The sequence below is a fragment of the Heliconius melpomene genome, chromosome 13 (assembly GCF_056956725.1).
Source record: "Heliconius melpomene rosina isolate 202511_hmr_F chromosome 13, ASM5695672v1, whole genome shotgun sequence".
Taxonomy (NCBI): Eukaryota; Metazoa; Arthropoda; class Insecta; order Lepidoptera; family Nymphalidae; genus Heliconius; species Heliconius melpomene.
In genome coordinates this window covers 17,582,710-17,595,080 of record NC_140401.1, presented here as the reverse complement: position 1 = coordinate 17,595,080, position 12,371 = coordinate 17,582,710, and the positions used below count along the sequence as shown (strand labels likewise).

At 33.4% G+C, this 12,371-nt stretch overlaps 2 non-coding genes across 2 annotated transcripts; one reads left to right on the top strand and one right to left on the bottom strand.

Moving 5' to 3' along the window:
• Nucleotides 1-1,967: 1,967 nt before the first annotated feature.
• Nucleotides 1,968-2,041, top strand: TRNAN-GUU (transfer RNA asparagine (anticodon GUU)). The gene has a single exon. It is a non-coding gene; the product is annotated as a tRNA-Asn (tRNA).
• A 9,642-nt stretch (nt 2,042-11,683) lies between these two features.
• On the bottom strand, nt 11,684-11,757 carry TRNAN-GUU (transfer RNA asparagine (anticodon GUU)). The gene has a single exon. It is a non-coding gene; the product is annotated as a tRNA-Asn (tRNA).
• Nucleotides 11,758-12,371: the final 614 nt, after the last annotated feature.

The following is a 12,371-nucleotide window of genomic DNA, read 5'->3' as shown; positions in this document are numbered from 1 at the left end:
ATATCTCTAAGCTATTGACAAACCGATCGTCTTATAAAGAATTGGAATAATCGGGAAAACAACAAATCGCGCAACGCTCCAGGGGATTCATTTCTTTTCTCATTTCAATGAAAACAACGAAATGGCGGAATATATAATTATATCAAAGGGGCAAATTTCTTTAATATTTTTCTTTTTAACACGCTTTTATTAGGTCGAGTTGTAAGTGAATAAGTATGTAATAAAATCTAAGAATCTGAATTGCACTCACTTCTAATTATTCTTATTATGCAACTTGACAAATTAGATGACAATACAATATAATTGTACCTTCGCGCTGGTTTGATAATGGAATTGCAGGATGGCTGACGGAATCTTAGACTACCTACTAGTAAACAGATGGAGTTTGTAGGCACAAACTCGATCTGTTACTTATTGATTACATTCTCACTTACCTACTTATCATTTCTTGTTATTGAGATTCATTAAAGCTCAACAGGGACTACAAGTGCACACGTTCGCTATGATGGATTGACACTGTCCCTCAAGGGATGACGCGTTCTAGGGAATGAGGGTGGAACTGTATGTTGCTTGTAACTGTAATGTTTATAGGTTCATTATCCACTTGAACAAATATACTCGTACATTAAATGAACCGCTTTAGCTGGATTTATCGCATATTTTTGTTATTATTATTTTTGCAAACCCGACGTTACCACGGACTACCGCAAAGTGTTCAAAAAGTCTTGTCGGGTTTCCAAAATAATGTATAGAACTAAAAATATAATATGTGAGTGATCCGGATAATGGGTTTCATTTAAAACGAGTAATAATTGCAAAAATGGAAGTTTAAATATATTCTCATTTCTCTGATCTGGTAAGACAAAACGCGGCGCTAAGTTCTGTCGATACACATACACAATGTCTCGAAATTAAAGGAGAAAAGCGATCAAACGAGTTTGTTGACACTAAGTTTTCTCTATCTACAATAATATTTGCGTGATAACGCGTGAAACTAATAAAACTATTTTACTATATGATACAAGCGCAAATAAATCAATCGGCCATTTTTCTACTAACCCATTTGCCCCATAATTTTATTACTATCCACTTTAAAACACTTGTTCAAGCTATTAAATATTTGTATTGAGTAAATACTCACTATCAGTTAATAGCTAACGAACATTTTATTGCAATTTATTATAGTTACTCTTTCATTTTAACACTAAATGAAATATTTAATATTTTCTTTTCTCCGTCCTTGTAACGAGCAATTTCTCGAAAGTACATTAACACTACGTTATTTCTGTTTACCATGCTATCTGCGGGATACAGCGTGAAGCTAAAATTAAATTTAAAAATAATTGCTATAAATATATATAACAATCGCTGTATAGATACTGAAATCAGGTATTTTGTCTACCTTTATACATATATAAATACAAATAATATAAACTATGAAAGACACGATACCCGTAACGGTCTATATTCTGGGATAAGCTAATATTTCTTAGGGCGACCTCTGTTTAATCTTTCATGAGATGAATTTTGAATGCGGTCAACACAGATTTGTTTATATCACATTTCGGGTGTGTCTAAGGTAATTGATTTAACCTACTTTAGTTTTTAGAGAAATATGATTATTTGAATTTTGTGCAGGACAAAGCGCGGCGTTGAGTTCCGGCGGTTGAGTCGGCGGAAAAAGAGGTGTTATGTCTAATAAAAAAATATTAAATATTTCCGTTCCTTGAATGGGAATCGAACCTACAACCTATCACCTTTACAGTCACACGCGTGTGTCCCTGCGCCATGACAGACCTAAATTCGGCTGGAATTAGGAAAGAAAATAGTATTTTTAAAGACATTTGATATTCGAACAAAGGACACATATTATGTGTCATTTATAGTCTTAATATTTTCTTTTTATTGCTTTACCAATTCTAATATGTAAATAAATATAATATGTAAATTTATATGTATCTATATGAGCCTCCGTGGCGCAATCGGCTAGCGCGTTCGGCTGTTAACCGAAAGGTTGGTGGTTCGAGCCCACCCGGGGGCGAAACATTTTTTTAATACAGTGTTGATGATACTTTTGAAGGAGACCTGCAGATTGCTTTATTTAATTTTATCATTGTTTTAGTATTGACAGAGAAAACTTATTCAGGCACTTTTTTCCATTAATAAGAAATAGAGCAGAAATTCACTTAACATTTGGTCTTTTCTACTACTACTATTTACCTTTTACTAATAATTGCTTTCCGTTTCTCTACTGAATTAACTTTTTAAAATTTCTTGTAAGTGTCGCATATAACAGAGAAGGAACTTGGAGGGAATCTAATTTTAAAACATTCCGTTTCCAACTTTCCGCGTGAATAGGAGATACTGTGTATTGAATGGCAATACTCAACGCCGCATATAAATGAAAATAATAATTAATTCTCTTGGGTGGGATTTAAATCCAAACTGTTTCTTATTATCTAATAAACTGCTTCTATTCATGGATCAACTCATGATTAAAAACCTTGTTTTATTTCAATTCGAAATTCAATGCAATGCCTTGAAAATTCGAGGAAAAATGGAGGAATGGAAATATCCTAATTGGAACGGAGTATCTTAACATTAGTTTATCCGCTATGTACTGCGTAAAGCTAAATACTTTGTTTTAATTGTTATTACATACACCCAGAGTAAGAAAGACCACCTATCATGTTGGAACAATAGGTTCTTTCTTAAATAAAAAGGGAACATTTTCTTTTATTAAATTAAAAGCTATAGACCTCAGCTAAAAGTTTTGAGCATTTTTTCCCTCGATCCCACGAGAACCCTTTAAGGATACCGTATTAAAAATGGCTGTGTCAGTTACATACTCAATTAATGGATATAACAAGATGTACATAAATTTAGAATACGAGGGTGACGTATTAAGAAAGTGTCACTCTTCCAAATCCCTTTGAGACGCTCAGAAAACTGAAGCTCATTTGCGAGTCGTAATATATTTTAATGAAGACCAGTGGGATATCGATTTTTAGATCCATTTAGATTTTTAGATCGTCCTACGCGCTTTTTGCAGCTTAGCGGACCTATAGTTAAGACATTGGTAGCACCAATTTGGGAAGTCCCATAATCCTATGGGATCCCCTCATCCATCTATTTGTCTATTTCTCAAGAATACATTCACAATAAATAAAATGAAATAATTTAGTTTAAGCTAAAAGCCCTCAAAATATTTAAGACATTCGAATCCTGCCTATCCTGCTATAAGCGGAATACAGCGTGATGTTAAAAAAAGAAGTCTTACTTCGAGTCGACCGAAAATAGAGACAAAATACAGCTATTCCGTTGACAAATAGACTTTCCCTCGATTTATTCCAGTTTGATGGAGTGTTACGAAATGTGGTAAATGACGAACGATTTGCTAGAACGTGAAATAAAAATGTATTAATGTCAGCGATAATATTTTTTACGTATCTAAATAACGTAATTATCGTAATAACGTATCTAAATAACGTAATTGTAGTTAGTTAAGGTTAGGAACCGTTTATATTTAAATTTATTAACCGACTTCTGTAAGAAAAGGAGGTTATCAATTCGACTGTATTTTTTTTTTTATTTTATTTTTTTTTTATGTTTGTTACCTCATAACTTTTAACTGGGTGGACCGATTTTGATAACTTTTTTTTTATTTGAAAGGTATAGCTTCCCGAATGGTCCCATTTTTTTGGTCCATGTCTGACAATGGTATCCATGAGAAAATCACATAAGTCTTAAATTTGCATTATGCATGTGCGCGACTACTAGCCGAATAACTCAATGTCGCGCCAACCGATTTTGATGATTCTTTTTTTATTTGAAAGGATACACTTCAAGGATAATTTGGTGAAAGTTTGGTTAGGTTTCGATTATGGAATCCGGAGAAAATTGAGAAAGTTTGTTTTTTTTTGTCAAAAATTAATTATATTGTAATAGTTACAAGCAAAATCTTTTTAAATTGATGTCAGAAGTGAGATTCCTGATCGTTGCATTTCTTTTCAACCAATCTCAAAAAAGAGGATGTTCTCATTTTCAACCAACTTCAAAAAAGGGAGATTCCGAATTCACCCGAACACTTTTTATTATGTTTGTTCTTGTCAATATATCAAAGTGTAACTTTGCACAAAAATAATAGCTAATTAAATGAAGTTTTACATAGAACAATCACAACCACTACCACCACCATCACCACTCGTTCAAGAAGCATCATTTTAAGTTCTACCCATCACTAAAAATCGTAAAATAAATTAATTTTTAACAAAAACAAAAACCGACTTCTAACAACGAACTAAAAAGTGAAAAATAACTATATAAAGATTTTATAATTTTGAAGTCGGTGTCAATCTAATGCTACAACACTTTTACTACAATATCTAATTACTAAGCCTGTTTGTTTTACTTGGCACCGATTTCAAAATTATAAAATCTTGCTATAGTTATTTTTCACTTTTTAGTTCGTTGTTAGAAGTCGGTTTTTGTTTTTGTTAAAAATTAATATTTTTTTAGTTTCACACAACCCGGTAGTCAAAGGGAATCTAGTGTTAAAACACGCCATTCTCTATTTTCCGTCGAATTCTGGAGGTATTGCGTGTTAAGTGGCAGAACACAACAACTTTGTTACGGGTTCGAATAGCGTTACTTTAGTGTAGTCTTACATATAATATGACATAGGAGTTAATATAAAGGAAAAAAATAGCTTTGTTATATAATTCCATTAAAAAAAATCAAGAGAACAATAGTTTTTTTAATGATGCAAACATTGTTGTAAAAATCTATAAAGTTCTTGTAAACTCAGAGAAGTATCAATTATAAACTTTTAAATGCTTGTCTTGAAGATCGTAGAAATGTTTTTTATGCAACTTTGTTCTTTGGTAGATCAATTTATGCAAAATATTCAATATTTTTTTGTACCTATTAACACTCTTATTTTGGACTTATACATTTTCCCATTTATATATTACTAGCAACCGCCAGCGGCTTCGCCCGCTTAAACTACACAATTCTTAATTCAATATACTGAATTAATTTATGTTCTAATATTTCATGTTTGCAGCGCACTTAGTGATTTCTAATATGCACATTTCAATAACTTTGGTACCGTATTAGCGTACTTGTTATAAGAATTTTGAATGGTTGAAAAGAATGCAACCTACATTACCTACTATTTAAGATCAGTTATAAGATTTTTTTTGTAAATATATATATTACCGATTTTTTTTAGAGCGTATATTGCAAAATATACGCAAAGATATGGTTTTTTTTTTTACTTTTTTTTACTTTCACCATATGTTAAAAAGAAATATAAGTATTAATTTGAACTATTCAAATAATTTACAATTGCATAAACAGACTTAAAGACGAAATAACTGGCCTTGACAGGGATTCATTCCTGATAGGGCTCTTATCACTTTTATGTAAATTTTTGTTATAGAGTATTATTAATTTAAACAAAAAAAATGTTATTCTCATATACTCCCAGTATCAACATGTTGGGCTTTAACATTTCGCGTAACTATCAGTCAGTATCGCGATCATACGGAAACCAAGAGCAAGTTGGTATCAAAGACACTGGGAGTCACCGGCAGAGCGAGACATTACTTTACGACAAAACACCAATTGGTAATGTAAAGAGCCCAAGATCGGCCTCATATGAAGTACTGTTCTCATCTCCATAAAACCATATGTTTGCAGACAACTTAGAACCATTTGAATCGGTGAGCATCCAATATTCTGTAACAGACTTGACACTTTGGTTTTGCCAGCATCCATCATACCAGTCATTTTTGCATGATTCGCAATCGGAGACAAAAGTAGTTTTAAGCCTCTATTATCGATATATTAATGGACCTAATTCTTAAGTTTTTATATCTTTATAATCAACTTCACGCTGTATCCAGCGCACAGTGGGGTGGGCCGAAGGAATCTAGAGCTAAGATACTCCGTTTCCTATTTTCCGCCCATTTCTGGAGGCATTGCGTATTAAGTGATGGAACTCAACGTCACGCTTTGCCTCGACACCAGAGCAAAGAAATGAAAATATAAATTTAAATAAATATTTCATTTCCTCGAGCAGACATAAAACCTACAACCAGTCGCATTTACTATAACACTTTCGTGTTTCTGCACCACGACTGGCCTCTTTATCTTTCTTTTTTCAGCTTCACGCACTGTACTCCGCACAGAGTATAGGCAAAGGGAACCGAGCGTTGAGACACTCCTTTCCCCACTTTCCACTAAATTTTTCGAGGCATTGCGTGTTGAGTGGCCGAACTTCACGCCTGGCTTTTGAATTGCTGCTAGAGCGAAAAAATATAAATATTAATATACAATTATGCATTACCTCGAGTGGAAATCGAACCCACACCCTTGTGCCCCTGTGCCACGAAGGCCTATATTTTTCATGTGCAGATTTCGCTTTTATATCCTTTAATTATGTGTAGAATATGAAATGCATTATATAGTTAACAGATGTTTTAACTTATATCCGTAAAATTTGAGATTTTTGACCAGCACTTGTAATTACGAAATTGCATATACAATATCAACTCCAAAACTATATGCTTAGGTATCAAATTTAGCAAAATCTCGTCTTAGTTAACAACTACTTCCTATAAGTACCACTCATGCAAAATTTGAGACTCCTAGCACTTATAGTTACGAAGTTTCATACAAACTATCAACCCTAAAAACAACCCTTTAAGGGTGGAATATTGGAAATTCCCGTCTCCGTGTGTACTTGCGTCCTATAAGTGACGTCCATAGAAAATTTAAGACTCCTAGCGCTTATAGTAACGAAGTTTCATGCAAACTACCAACCCTAAAAACAACCCTTTAGGGGTGGAATATTGGAAATTCCCGTCTCCGTGTGTACTTGCGTCCTATAAGTGACGTCCATAGAAAATTTAAGACTCCTAGCGCTTATAGTAACGAAGTTTCATGCAAACTACCAACCCTAAAAACAACCCTTTAGGGGTGGAATATTGGAAATTCCCGTCTCCGTGTGTACTTGCGTCCTATAAGTGACGTCCATAGAAAATTTAAGACTCCTAGCGCTTATAGTAACGAAGTTTCATGCAAACTACCAACCCTAAAAACAACCCTTTAGGGGTGGAATATTGGAAATTCCCGTCTCCGTGTGTACTTGCGTCCTATAAGTGACGTCCATAGAAAATTTAAGACTCCTAGCGCTTATAGTAACGAAGTTTCATGCAAACTACCAACCCTAAAAACAACCCTTTAGGGGTGGAATATTGGAAATTCCCGTCTCCGTGTGTACTTGCGTCCTATAAGTGACGTCCATAGAAAATTTAAGACTTCTAGCGCTTATAGTAACGAAGTTTCATGCAAACTACCAACCCTAAAAACAACCCTTTAGGGGTGGAATATTGGAAATTCCCGTCTCCGTGTGTACTTGCGTCCTATAAGTGACGTCCATAGAAAATTTAAGACTCCTAGCGCTTATAGTAACGAAGTTTCATGCAAACTACCAACCCTAAAAACAACCCTTTAGGGGTGGAATATTGGAAATTCCCGTCTCCGTGTGTACTTGCGTCCTATAAGTGACGTCCATAGAAAATTTAAGACTCCTAGCGCTTATAGTAACGAAGTTTCATGCAAACTACCAACCCTAAAAACAACCCTTTAGGGGTGGAATATTGGAAATTCCCGTCTCCGTGTGTACTTACGTCTTATAAGTGACGGCCATACAAAATTTGAGACTCCTAGCATTTGTAGTAAAGAAGTTTCATACAAACTTTCAACCCCAAAAACAACCCCTTAGAAGTCGAATATTACAAATTCCCGTCTTAGCGAGCACCTACGTCCTATAAGTAACTCCTATGCAAAATTTCAGATTCCTAGCACATGTAGTTTGACCTTTCGATTTTATATATATAGATACAAACAACAATAACCAATTAATATTATTTTAGTTGTTTTCATTTACATATGAGACGAGGCGTGCCCTAATATGCCCACAATATTAATTTTATCAAACGATTATACTTTTATAATGCACAGATATATGAAAAATGGAAACGCAAATTTGATTTATCGCTGTAGGACAGTGTATGATTATAAACGTGATGGTTGCAGGGTCAATCCCCAGTCGGGAGACTCAACCTTTGCTTTACCTGGTTACTGGAGTGATGAAATGAAAATGTTAAATATTTTGTTTCCTCTTAAGGAAATCGAACCCGCAACTATCGCGCACGCTTGTGCAACGATAACGATAATAAAAGATTAAATATTTTTTGAATTCGAAAAGGTGACCAGCCTGGTTATGGGTTGTGCCATTTAACATGTAGTGTGAAAAATAAAATGGCGTAACATTAAGTTTGCTCTTCTTATACCCATACAGCAGGAGAGGCGTGAAGCTAAAGAGAACATATATAAGAATAATTTCTTGTAAATACAATTTGTATGGTTTCCTTACAATAATAATACTTTTATTGGTATTTATTTATAGCATTAAAACTAGTAAAGGTTGTGTGATTCTTTCTACCTCTGAGTAGAGTGAAGTCAAAGTAAGCACACTTTGGCCTCGTACATTTTGCACAAACATATAATATGAAGTATATATTTTAAAACACTTTTATTAATCAAAGTAAGAAAAATTGGACATCACCCAGTTTTAACAACATAACTACCGTGAAACTTGGCAGTTATCAGTATCTGATGATGGACCAGGATTTGAATTTTTTAAAGGTATTTTTTTAACAATTTTAAACGTAGAAAAAGTTATGTTATATAAACCTTTTTGCCTGAGCCTGAGAGCCTGGACCAAATTAAATGGAAATTAAACATTTTTTTTAGGAAATGTGTAAAAATTTGAACGTAGCGATATTTGAACCCGCGCCTCTTTGACGGTTTAAATTTCGTTACGATAACTCTTAAACTTAAGAAAAGTTCAAATCTGATGAGAATCAGATTTCGCTCGCGTAATGTTTGAGATGTTGCTATTTATTTTTCCTCTACAAGTCAACATATAAATTGAAAGTCAATAAGCCTTTAAAAACTTTAATTATTGTATTCCGTAGCTTTTAATTTACATTTTAAAAAAATATTGCTAAATAAACATATATCTGTACATTTTATTTTATTTTTAATATTATAAATATTTTTTAAATTGTACATAATTAAATTAACAGTGATTTTTTACTTTTTAACCTGATAGCTATTTCAGAGCATGTTTAATTGCAAAATGATAGAAAAAATCATATTTAAGTTTTCGTTCAAAAAATGTAGTGTTCGAAAAAAAATTATATTGATCTAGATACGTACTTAATGTATTTAAGTTATTGATATGTTTAACTTTTAAGTACACGTATTCTTAATGGGCCCTCCCATTATTCCTAATTCTTCTTCGTTTGTATTGAGTATCCCGGACATCAGTCGTGGGGAACAGACACAAGTGTAAGTGTCTTACCACTAGGTTCCCTCTGCTTCTGCTTCTATGTGCGGGAAAAACAAGTTAATAGGTAAACTTAGTAAGTTTGTAAAACGCCTTTATTTTTCATGTAACAATCGGTCTTTAGACAGTAAGTCACAATGTTAAAAATATCACTTCCAGTAAAACTGTAATAGATTCTATGTAAATGATGTAGTGGCGTTAACCATGTAAATAAAATACAAATAAATGACAGCTTTTAATTAGCGGTGATGAATTAATGAATGTTGATTTATTACGATTCGTGCTTGACACAAACATTGTTTATTTACTCCACACGTTTTACACTCTAAAATTATGTTTCATTATGTAATTATATCAATATTTAACTATTAATGATATGTTTGGTACATTTATTTGTTTACATTTTTGAAGTCATAAAAAAGTCTAATCACGGCTAGTCGTGGCGCAGGGCCACAAGAGTGACAGGTTGCGAGTTCGAATCTCACTCGGGGATATGAAACATTTAATATATTTGTGTCTTCGCCCTGGTATCGATAATAATTCGAACAAGGGTTTGTTGGAAATTGTCGACTCTGAAAAAAATACTCAAAAAAATATATGATATTATACGTAAAAGTTAAAAAAGGCAAACAACATGTATTAAAATACAATACAATATTAAAAACTTAACTCTAAAGTCCATACAAAAGTAATTTACAGTTAAATTATAAACTCTAAACATGAGAAATGAGTTAGAATATAATTTCTCAAACACACCACCACTTATCTTTTAATAAAAGCAAGGAAGCTATTTAATACAAGCCGACTTTATGATACCTAAGGGAGTCCACTGTAGTAAAATGCAGAATTTTATTCCTCTTCATTTAACGAATCCCAGAAGCTTTGACGAAAAGTAATTTAAGTTTTAACTGCAATTTATCTAATGCTAGATTATTTTTTATTATAATATCTGATGCAGTTGTGGAGCAGTGGCACGAGGGTGTGATTGTAAACCCGATGGTTGTGAGTTCGATTCCGACTCACAGGAAAGTAATTTTTATTTTTTTTCCTTTCCTCGGTAACAAGCCAAGGTGGGGCCTTAAGTTTTGCCACTTATACGCAATACCTCAAGAATTCCGCGGCAAGTGAGGAACGAAGTGTTAACAATATATTCCCTCTGCTGTATGGGGGAGACAATGTGACCCTGAAAAAAAAACTTTTTGCGATATGATAATAGAGTACTGGTTTGAAATCATTTATATACAATAGTGGGCTCGTTTTAAATAATCATATGAACAAGACATTAAAATATAAACAGCATGTAACACGACGGATCAAACGTCTATGAGGCGTTCAGCAGAGTTATTCGGGAAGTTTAAATAACAATGAAATACATACATAATATGATTTTTAAGAAAGTTAAATTTTAACTATAACTTTCAGGGAGAGTTGATGGACAAAAATTACCGGTAATTTTTTTTCACAAGCTTTTTTAAAAATTATTTGCGTTTTGTTAGGAGAAATCACTGAAAATTTTATAAAACTAATTAAACGACGACGTCAGAAGTTTTAATAAGTATTGGATTATAATAAAATACTCGTGCTGTGTTATTTCAGTCTTCACTTGGCTTTCCTTTTTTAGGTTTACGGATAATAGAAACTTTTTTATGCATTAATATTTTTTCTTTTCATTGACCCTGTATTCTTCACTGTCCTCCCAATTTTCAAAGTATTACATGTTGATCGGCGTAACTCAACGCGGCGCTTTGCCTACCAGAGCGAGGTATCGAGGTATAAATAATTTAAGTTATTTACGATACCTCGCTTCGAGTTAGTATTGAACCCATGACATCGTTATTATAGTCAGATGCTGTTCCACTAAACCACGAGGTCATTATAACACAATACATTAGTAATCGCTTTTGAACTGAACTGAATTAATTATTGTATCAAATTTCCATTATAATAATTGATGTATCGTTAATAAGCCTCTGATTATTTTTTTAAAGTAATTATTCAATTTCAGCATATACATTATAATATAAATATATTATTTATCCTAATAATATAAACGTATTATTAGTTCGTTATGGCGCAGGGGCACAAGGATCGGACTGTAAAAGCGGTTGTGAGTTCGATGCCCATTGGACGTCAGCACAGCTACGCGTTTCCACGACACCCCTTAGGGAGTGACGCCCGGGGCATGATGCCCCCATTGCCTTCCTTTCTACGCCCCTACTTCTTAATAAAAAATAATTTTATTAAAGTAAAAAGAGTTTTCGCCCCCGGGTGGGCTTGAACCACCAACCTTTCGGTTAACAGCCGAACGCGCTAGCCGATTGCGCCACGGAGGCACTTATGTAATATTTCAGATAAATACTTATAGATATATCTATAAACTTATATGTTTATTATCTATATATATAAAAGGACTTGTCCTCACTGACTGAGGTAAGACGCACGCACAGCCGTAACCGCTGTGCGTAGAAACGTGGAATTTGGACAGATGTTTACTTTCGTAATCTGGACATCCACTAAGAAGGGATTTTGAACAATTTTAACCCTAAAGGGGTGACATACAAAGTTTGTATGGAAAAAAACTTAAGTCGGCACCGATTTTTATAAAATTTGAAATTTAGATTTTTAAAAATATTTAATTGAACACGTGTTTCATCGTTTTCTAGAATTCTCCCCATAAGGGTGCAAATAAGGGGTTGAAAGTTTGTATAGGTTTTTTTTAAATCGTCACCAATTTTTATAAAATTTGAAATTCAGACTCTTAAACGTATATAGTTAAACACATATTTCATGGTTTTCTAGAATTCACCCCCTAAGAGTGCAAATAAGGGGTTGAAAGTTTGTATGGGAAACTTCTTATATCGCCACCGATTTTTATAAAATTTTTATATTTAGGCTCTTAAAAATATTTAATTGAACATTTGTTTCATGTGTTTCTAGAATTCACCCC